Here is a 9,878-nt window from a genome sequence, read left to right on the forward strand (position 1 = left end):
TTGGGTAAACTGAGACAATCCCTGCAAATTGGAGGGCTGCCTGGCTCCCAGGGATCTGTCGCCTCCTCTCCCATGCCCCAGCACCAGCCTCCCCGCCAGGAGTGAGGCTTTATCTGCCCAGAGCAGGAGGGCGGAGATCTGGAAGGCGAGGAGAGGGGCCGCTCACTCTCTGCCCAGAGTAATTGGTGGTAATCCTGCCGCAGAGCCTATCACCTCACTCCCAGCTGTGGGGAAGCTGTGGCCTCATCATCCGTCATTAACTGGGGCTCTTCTGGCGGCTCAATTGTAGAACATGATTTTAATAACCCTGGCAGGAGGGGATCATTTTTCTTTTGTCACTTAACTCCGATTCTGTTGGAGAGAGACGGAAACACAAAAAGAGAGAAAGACGAGCCGACAGAGCAGCAGAGACAGAGTAAAAGGGAGAACTGGGGACAGAGAGTTGGGGAGGGAGAGGCACCCAGATAGCGGGGAACTGGAAACGAGGTCAGGAAGAGGGAGAGCCACGCGCAAGGGAGAAGCAGAGTGAAGAAGCAGCAGCAGAGTGGGAGAGCAGTGGCTAGGACGGGCACCCTTTCTGCCCTGGTGCCCACTGTCACTCCCTCGTCCTGCCCCTCACCCCCTGCGCTGACTGCACGTGTGAAGTCAGGGTAAGACACCACCCTGCCCAGGCAGGCCCGGGCCGCTCCGTCGAGCTGTCCCTTCTGGCTCAGCCCAGCGTCTCGTGTGGATGGTCAAAGTACCCCAGGGTTGAGGTGGGGGAGGAGGAAAGGAGGGTCCCAGATTTGGGGCCGTTTGTCTAAAAGCAGTAATTCCTCCCGGACACAGCTACGGTCTAGTATTCTGCATCCTGCAGGTCTGGCTGTGCCACATGTTAGCTGAGTACCCTGACCTTGGTGTTCTCATCTGGACAATGGATACCTACTTCACACAGCTGTGTGATGAGTACCTGAACTGATGTGTGTACACAGGCACATTGCAACTGGCGGGGACTGAAGAAACACCCAGGTCACTGAGGACAGGCCACCTGGGCAGCCGAGAAACCTCTCAGGATAGCAAGGAGCTGGGATAAGGAGCATGCCATGAGCTTGTGTTGGCTCTGCCAGCCCCGGGAGACATCTGTCCCCACAGAAACCACCAGCAGAGGCAGGAAGAGAGCCACAAAGGGGCCTTGGCAGGATTCAGAGTCCCCCCAAGGCTGCAGCCCAGCCTCCAACACGGCAAAGCCCAACTGCAGAGCCAGACCTGAGGATGCACAAAGCTGGGGACACAACACCACCTGCTGGCCATTGGGGAAAAGATACAAGCAGCCTGCCAGAGAAGGAAGCCAGATTCTCTGCTGTGAGGAGGAGCAGCTTTGGGAGCCTCCCCCAAGAAGCCACCAGAGTGGGTCCCAGGCTCCTTCTCTCTGCTTCAGAGCCTACCCAGATCCCCTGGGCAGGGCCAGGAGAAGGTGGTGGCCAGGTCACAGTTCTCCAAGTTGCGGGTGACAGCAACAGCAACTCCATCATTTAAATGGCACATTTCCCTCCAGGCTCCAGGGTCTGGGCCCATCACAGTAAAAGGAACAACTTCTTCAGTTCAGGTCTGTAAGACTTTGCTGTGGACGGAGGGTCTCGGAGGAGAGAGGATCCAGTTCCTGCTCCCAGGGGAGCCACAGTCTGGTTGGGGTGAAGGGGCTGAAAGCAGAGCCTGTCGTGGGTCAGAGCTGCCTGCAGGGGAGAAAGAACCTGGGCTGGGGGGAGCGTGGAGTGCAGCCAGGAGTCCTGGAAGTAAGAGGAACCCCATCATGACTCTCATTAACTCAGGGAGACTCAGCTCCTCCAAGGGCCAGGCCTACAGACAGGGTTATTCCCATCTTTGTCTAGTGACCGTAAATACCATCTCGTTTCCGGGTCTCTATGTTTCCCCATCTGTGAAATGGGACAAAGAGGACCCAGGTCTTTGACCTGAGCCCAGGATTTACAGCCCAACAGTACCACCTCTGATTTCTGCTTTCTCACGTCCAGGAGGAAGCCATGCTGTTCTGAGACCTGCTGGTAATTCCTCTTTCCCAGGAATGGCAGGCTAGCCCAGGGGTGAGCTCAGAGCCTGGGCAGGAAGAGGGGACACTGATGTCCAGGCCAGGGTTTGAGCGGGGGCAGAAAGGACTGACCACATATCCTGAGCCGGGGAAGCAAAGACTCACAGCCTGCAGACCAGCGGGCTCGGTCTCTGTGGCTGATGAGCACAGGTCAGCGTGTCCCAGGACCCTGCAGAGCTTCCAGGACCAGCCTGAGGGACAGGCCTGTGGCCAGCTGGGGCCTTTGTCCCCAGAATTGGACTTGAGTGGGAGGTCTTGCCCTGATCAGACTTGGGCCCCTGAGCTCCAGGGACTCCCCACACCCACCCAGTGTGGAGCTCCTAGGCTGTCCCCGCAGCCCCCTGACCCCCAGGGTTGTGGCCTCCTGGAAGGGAGAAGCAGGCAGCCTCTATAACCCCACTTGACCTCCTGTAGGGCCTGCTCATTTTTTATCTCTCCCCAGAAGCCTCCTCTGAACCAGGATATGCATGTTTGTTACATGGGGACCTGCCCTCAGAAAGGCCCCCCAGGGCATGGCCACCAGCATCACACTTCAGCAGCCAGGACCATCTTTGCATCCTCCTCCGACTGGGGGGAAAATGTGTCCCATGTCATGTGCCCCTGATCACATCCAAAGAGTGTTCGAATCCTCTTGATTCTCCCTCCTGGAAATCCTGCAAATCCATGCTGTTCTCTTGCTCCCGCGGCCTGGGTCACCTACAGCGGCCTCTGCGGGTGCCCCGTCTCCCTCCACACCACTCCAGTGAGCAGTACCTTCCAACCCACGTGCCCCTCTCCAACCACAAAGGACAGCTCCCAGAGCTCCTCTGCCACTTCTCCCAGGCCCACCTGGAGGACGCGGGACCAGGTGACTGATTGTCCCCTCACCCAGAAGCAGAGCACCCCAGCAAGCCACCCCAGCAGAGTGCTGGGGGCTATTCTCAGCTCCCAGGCATGCCCCGGCAGGCCCAGAGCAACGGCCTGCTCCCACACGACTATCAGGCGTCAGGCTGGGCTCCCAGCCCAGGAGCCCACCCCTCCCCCCTTCTCTCCCCACCAGCTTCTCCTCCAGTTTCTCCCTGTGTTAGTCCCAGATCTGTCTGCCCTCAAAGCCCTTCCTTGCGCCTAGTACCCAGGGGCTGGCCCCTGCAGGCCGGGTGTCCCAGGTCCCTGGGACTATAGGAGGCATTCATGGGAGACTGGAGGGCAGGAGGAAGGGAGAAGCCAGGGCATTGCCATCCTCCCTCCTTGGGTAGCATCTCTGACAACAGCTGTGTCTCCATCCGGGGCTCCAGCTCGTGCCTTACAGTTCCTCCGTGGGGCGACCTGACCCAGCCCCTGAGTGTCAGGAACCCTGCTTCTTGCCTTGTGTCTCCTTCCTAGGAGTGGTAATGGTTCCCAGCTGTTAACAGTGTCGGGTCTGCCTCACAGCCTCCTTGCTGGCTTCTCGCCCCTTCTATAAGCCGTGTAGCCAATACCCTGCACTAAATTCCCTCTACTTAAATACTCTGAATGGTTTCATTTTCCTGGTTGGCCCTTCCCTCGGTAGGGGTGATCCACACCACACCCTGGCTCCCCTTCTTTTCTCCCACAGTAGCATCTGACAGACAGAGCTTAAGGACCAGCAGAAACCCATCACCCCAGTCCTCCCAACATGCCATGCACTCACACGCACACACTCACTCCCTGAGGATGGAGGGGGACCCAACACTTGGAAACACAAAGGGAACTGGGCCTCCACAGAAAAGTGATGTCTTTTCATTTCTTCCTGCTGATTCAGCCTCCCCAGCCAGGGCAGAAGGAAGGGCTTCAGAAAAGAAGAAAAAAATGCTCCCAAACCCTGTTAGACCATCTGCAAAAGCTATAACCTCAGAGCCTTGCAAACAACATTGACCCTGGAAGAGAGGGACATGGCTGGGTGTGCAGGCTGGATACCAGAATTCCTGTTCTCAGCTGAGTCTTCCAAGACAGGCACTGTCCCCTGAAAAAGAAGGCCTCGTCGTGTGGTGGTCCTACCCAGAGGATCTGGGGAGGAGCCTGGATCCTTGTTAACTCCTTGCTTGATGCCCCCATCTTTCCTCACGCCCCCAGACTGTCGGCTCTGTGGAAAGACCCAAGGGCTCTGGTCCTCCCGGTCACCCTAGGTGAGTAATTCTCAGAGGGGAACAGAATTAAGCGCCCGGTCCAACAAGCCACTGCCCCCACATCGCAACCCTGACTCTCACTGGTCTGTCGCCTCTCACTCCCTAGACCACTAGGGTCACAGTCCTCAGAGTCTATCTAGAGGGGGCCCATTTTCTGCCATGATGATCCCCATCCACTGAACTACAGCAGGGGCACTTTCATCCTCGGGGCCGTCGGTCACTTTTTCTGCGGTTCCCCTGCACCTGCCCCGTCCCCCTCTACTCGTCCCATACACACCGGTAAAATCCTACAGCACCGGCAGCTTCCAGCACTGGGCTGCTTTATCCTTCCTGGGCGGTAGTCATGCCCTTCCTGCAGTGACCAGCATCACCCAGGGCTGGTCCTGTGCTGTTGCAGCAAAGGGCACCTGCAGCCAGCTGGCTCAATTCCTGAACTCACCCCTGAGGCCAGCGGCCCGGCGAAGCCACCACACAGCCTAGGGAAGGGCAGCAGCAGGAGAATCCCATGGCAGCAACCCCAGGGCAGCGACTAGCAGAAGAGCACCGGAGCTGGGCGCACAAACTAGGTTGCCTGGGTCCCCTCCCGGCTCAGACACTTAACTGGGCAACATCAAGTTGGTTGCCGAACCTCTCCTGTTCACCTATAAAATGGGGGTGCTGCCTGTAGCTGCCTTGTCAGTTCTCACAAGGACTAAATGAATTAATACCTGTAAAATGCTTAGCTAGAATAGTGACTGGCACATAGCAAGCCGTATATGAATATTACATGAATCAAAAATACTGTCAAGGGCGGTTGGCTGGTTCGGTCAGTAGAGCACGTGACTCTTGATCTCGGGGTCGTGAGTTCGAGGCCCACATAGAGCTTACTTGAACTTATTAAATAAAATTAAAATGCTGCCCATTGGTTCCACTCGTGTTCAAGTCGGGATGCCCTCCATATAGGCACCCAGGTTCCGCAGGCTCCATCCTCCCTTGCAGCATGTCACTATGGCCTGGCCCTGAAGTGGTGTGTGGCCACTCCTGGGGCCTTATTTAGAAGGAAGTTGGAGGGCGCCTGGGTGGCTCAGATGGTTAAGCGTCTGCCTTCGGCTCAGGTCATGATCCCAGGGTCCTGGGATCGAGTCCCACATCGGGCTCCCTGCTCCTTGGGAGCCTGCTTCTCCCTCTGTTTCTCTCTCTCTCTCTCTCTCTCTCTCTGTCTCTCATGAATAAATAAATAAAATCTTTAAAAAAAAAAAAGAAGGAAGTTGGAGCTTGCCTTGTACTCTTTCTTCATCCCATCCTCCAGACTATTTCCTAAAATGTGGACCTGCCATCTTGGACCATGAGGATGAGAGGCACACCCTGGGGAAGGGGGGAAATAAGCTGCTAGGAGCCAGAGTCCATGAACATTCCAGAGCCCCTCCAGCCCTGGACTTGTACATGACAGGCAAAGAAATTCTCTGTTGTCTAAGCCCCCAAACAAATACACCTTCCCAGTTGCCATATAATGGAAATGCCTGCCTCAGACATGGGCTTTGCAGGAGGGGAGGCATTTCTCACAAACACCTGCAAAAATGTCCCAATTCAAGTCAATTCCAGAGGAAACCCACATGCTGAAGGCTGCCTTGCTCAGACCACCGAGGTCGCTGTGGGTGCCTTCTGACCCCCACCCAGCCTGACAAGGCTGGGCGTCGTAGGCAACTGATGAATCCCAGCCGAGAGGTTTTGACTCTCAAAGACAAGAAATGTCAGCATGTTCACATGTGAGGCCCAGTGCCTGGAAGGATCACCAGGTAAGTCTCTCATATGGCTTCTTCCATGAGAGGTCAGGGTTCCCATTTGTACCTGACACCCTCTGCCATCTTGGACCAGAAAGACAGCCCGACTAGCTGGAGTTCTGTCCATCTTCAAGTGGCCAAAGGTCAGAAAGCAGCATTTGGGGGCAACCAGGTCTTTCCCCGTTGTTCCCACAGCCCTTGGCAGTGTCTCACTGGTGAGTCTACCCGGTCCCAACAATAACACAGAGGTGCCCTTGGGGAGAGTCCTGATCCTTCCAGCCAGGCCCCCTGTTCTTGCTTTCCATCCCCACTCTCTGCCAGAGGTGTGGGGGGCCCACCGCTCAGCAGGAAGATGCACGTGGCACCCCAGCCCCACGTGAACAGCCGCAGATCCTCACCAGCTCTGGAACTCTCCTTCAGGAGTCCCCCTGACCTCGGGGATCACCCTGGTGGCCTGTGAGCAAGTCCAGCAGACAGAGCGTTCCCATTCCTGAACTTGTTTTGACCTGTCTGAAAGCACAGAACTTACCAGACTTAGATCTGACGGCAGTCCCAGGCTGCCCAGCACATGAGTGGGCCTGTCCCGCCTCTGCATTTTGAGACCTCACCCACCCAGCGCTCTAGTCCTCACCTGAGTGGAATGCACCCTCTCTGCATTTGTCACACCCCTGCTTCTAGCTATCTGGCCTCCCCCAAGGACACCCCCTGCAGGACTCCCCAGGCACACAGAACCCCAAGGGTATCGGCTGCCACTTGGCAGGGTGGTCATGGGGGAGGTCCCCCTGGATCCATCACTGGCCCTGGGCTTGGGCGGTTCATGCACCTGAGCCAGGTGAGAGGTGGACGCCCCTGTTACCTGGACCCATCCGAGATACCACGAACACGCACATCCTGCTGCTGCCCCTTATCCTGCACATTAGCAGCCCAGCTGAGAGCCAGCAGAGCTCCCCCATCCTCCTCACCTCCTGGGGCAGGGAATGGGGATGGCACTCTTCATGCTGTGCCGATGATGGGGATCCACTGCTTAGGATCAGGGCCAGGAGAGGATAGAGATGGTTCAGAAGCTCATCGGGAACCAGGGGGATTTTGTGGCAGGACGCGCTGGCAAGTAAGTGATTCATGAGGTTCTATGCAAGCTGTGTCAGGCTACTGGCCCACGCTGGACTCTGTTTAACAGGAAGCCATGCAAAGTGACCCGCCTGTGGATACGATCTTCTTAGAAGGGATGATCTCATTTCTGGCTGATAGAGAAAGCATCGTCAGACTAATTCAGAGTCAGCCCAATGGGTAGACCCGGCACCAGCCCCCACCCTCAGGGAAATCATCCCTCCTCCTTTGCCTCCAATACCGAGACACTGTGGGGAAAATTTGAGATTATTTTCCTCTTTCCCCTTCAAAGCTCAGTCTGTTGCTTGTCTTTTAGCTTTGTTTACGGTGTCATTTGTCTTACAGGAGATTTTTATTTTTATGAGGTCAAACTTGACAGTGTTTTCCTTTATAGCTTCTGAACTGTGTGCCTTGCTTAGAAAAGCCTTGTCTGTCCCCAGGACGTAGGTGCCCCACAGAGGGCCCCCGCAGCTGTGACATGTGAGGCAAGCTCACAGACAGAGGACACCCAGGGGACAGGGAGCGGGAGCCCGGGCCAGAGAACCCCGCCAAGGCCACAAGGCACCTCAAGTTGGTCGGATCCTTCATGAACACCATGCAAAAGCCCCTGGGGACTCCCAGAAATAACTGGATGAGCCCTGCAGACTTTTGGAAGTCCTGGTGAACAGATGGGGATAGAAGCCAGCCAAGGACAGGTCGTGACTGTCAATGTGACTCCACTGGTCCTCTCCCAGGCTGGCAAGGCCTTGGGGGAAACTCTAAACAAGGCACATGCACCCAGCCACCACCACCATCACGATTCTCTTAACACTGAATCCTTTTTCCCTGCTTTTTGTCTGGTGGTCCAGCCACCCAGACTCAAGTGTTCGGTGCGATACCTTCAAAGCCATTGGAGATGGGGGCGCCTGGGTGGCTCAGTCAGGGAAGCCTCTGCCTTCAGCTCAGGTCGTGATCCCGGGTCCTGGGATCGAGTCCCGTGTCAGACTCCCCACTCAGTGGGGAGCCTGCTTTCTCTCTCTCCCCCTGCTGTTCCCCCTGCTTGTGCGCACTCTCTCTCTCTCTCTCTCTCTCTCTCTCTCTCAAATGAAGAAATAAAATCTTAAAAAAAAAACAGTTGGAGGTTTATTCTGTGGCAGATCCCATGCTAAGTAGTTTACAGGAACTATGCTCGTTAATCCTCATGGTGACCTTTTAAAGTAGAGACAATGATGATCCCTATTTACAACTGAGGACACTCAGAAAGGTTATCAAATGTGCATGAGAGCCGTTCGGGAGTGACGGGCAGAGCTGGGATGTGCACAGGGGCAGTCTGGCCCCAGGGCCAAAGCTCTTGCCAGCATCCCACCAATTCTCCCTCTGTGGCCCCCGCCCCCATCTCTGTGTTGTTGCAGTGACTACCTGCTATGAGTACCGTCATAGTTTTGAAACCCCTGTGTGCTGCATCTCTTTCCCAAAAGGGCACAAGACAGCTTACAACGGGAAAGACTAATTCGTTCAACAGATTCGTATTGCCCAGGGCTGGGTGGCTCAGATGGTTAAGCGTCTGCCTTCGGCTCAGGTCATGATCCCAGGGTCCTGGGATCAAGTCCCGCATCGGGCTCCCTGCTCAATGCGGAGCCTGCTTCTCCCTCTCCCTCTGTCATTCCCTCTGCTTGTGCTCTCTGGCTCTGTCTATCTCTCTGTCAAATAAATAAATAAAATCTTTAAAAAAAAAAAAAAGATCCGTATTGCTCAAGAATAAAAATAGCAATCTGAAGGGTTGCCATAGTTGTCGTAATTGGTCCTGAAATCTGGCTTTGAGCTTCCAGGTAGTCAGGGCAAGAAATGAAACACTAAGTTCTGATACCGATTATCAGAAAGGAGGAAGCGGATCAGTTCCTCCACAGGTACACATATTTCCAGGAACTAATTCTGAAAGAGACTTCTCATACTGGGCCTCGTGTCGGGGACATGGTGTGACATAATAAGAAAGCAAGTTTCTTCACGATTTGACAGCAAGAGCAGATGGAGAAGCTCAGTAGAAGCATAGAGGGCATCATGCAGTCTTGGAAACAACAGATTCGGGGGCCCCAGCAATGTGGACTGCCTGTAGGCTAAAGCTCAGAAAAGAATTTTCTCAGGCGCCTGGGTGGCTCAGTTGGTTAAGCGACTGCCTTCAGCTCAGGTCATGATCCCAGAGTCCTGGGATCGAGTCCCACATCGGGCTCCCTGCTCTGCAGAAGCCTGCTTCTCCCTCGGCTTGTGTTCCCTCTCTTGCTGTCTCTCTCTCTCTCTGTCAAATAAATAAATAAAATCTAAAAAAAAAAAGGGTATTTTCTCAAAAGCTCTGGAATTTCCCCCCATGTGTCTGACCTCTTGCTGGGTTTTGTCTTTCAAGAACAGAAAGCTGTAATTGGTTTTGACAGATGCCAAAGTACTGTGGGGTGGGAGTGGGGCAGAGCCACAGGCTATGGAAACCAGAGATCCCCAAGAAGGGTAGTCCCATCCTGAATGTTAAGGTTTCACACACACAGGCACTTATCAGACATTTAGTGTATGCCTTTTGTGTCAGGTCTTGAACTACACGGAGTAGGAACCAAGGAAATAAATAACATGGGGTTTCCAACCTCAAGGAATTCAATCATTAACGGAAAAAAGGACCTAGGTTTTTTTGAGTGCCTACTGTGTGCCAAGCACTGAGCATATAGCACCTCATTTACTATTTCTAACAAACCTATATAATAAGTATTATCACTGCAACCACAGTGGGCACAGGAGGGCACAGAAACTGAAAGAGTACTGGACCCACAATGGCAGATGCCCAAC

General features: G+C 54.7%; 2 long non-coding RNA genes across 2 annotated transcripts; one reads left to right on the forward strand and one right to left on the reverse strand.

Moving 5' to 3' along the window:
* Positions 1 to 279: 279 nt before the first annotated feature.
* Positions 280 to 7,277, reverse strand: LOC141374418 (uncharacterized). Its single transcript, XR_012381288.1, has 2 exons — positions 6,929 to 7,277; positions 280 to 1,766 (listed from the first exon to the last, which is right to left on the reverse strand). It is a non-coding gene; the product is annotated as an uncharacterized lncRNA (long non-coding RNA).
* On the forward strand, positions 2,604 to 8,142 carry LOC112812114 (uncharacterized). The gene is made up of 3 exons (XR_003205205.2): positions 2,604 to 2,930; positions 3,843 to 4,206; positions 7,514 to 8,142. It is a non-coding gene; the product is annotated as an uncharacterized lncRNA (long non-coding RNA).
* Positions 8,143 to 9,878: the final 1,736 nt, after the last annotated feature.

This window comes from Callorhinus ursinus, unplaced genomic scaffold, assembly GCF_003265705.2.
Source record: "Callorhinus ursinus isolate GAN/ISIS: 27379988/994484 unplaced genomic scaffold, GSC_fseal_2.0 scaffold18, whole genome shotgun sequence".
NCBI classification, from domain to species: domain Eukaryota; kingdom Metazoa; phylum Chordata; class Mammalia; order Carnivora; family Otariidae; genus Callorhinus; species Callorhinus ursinus.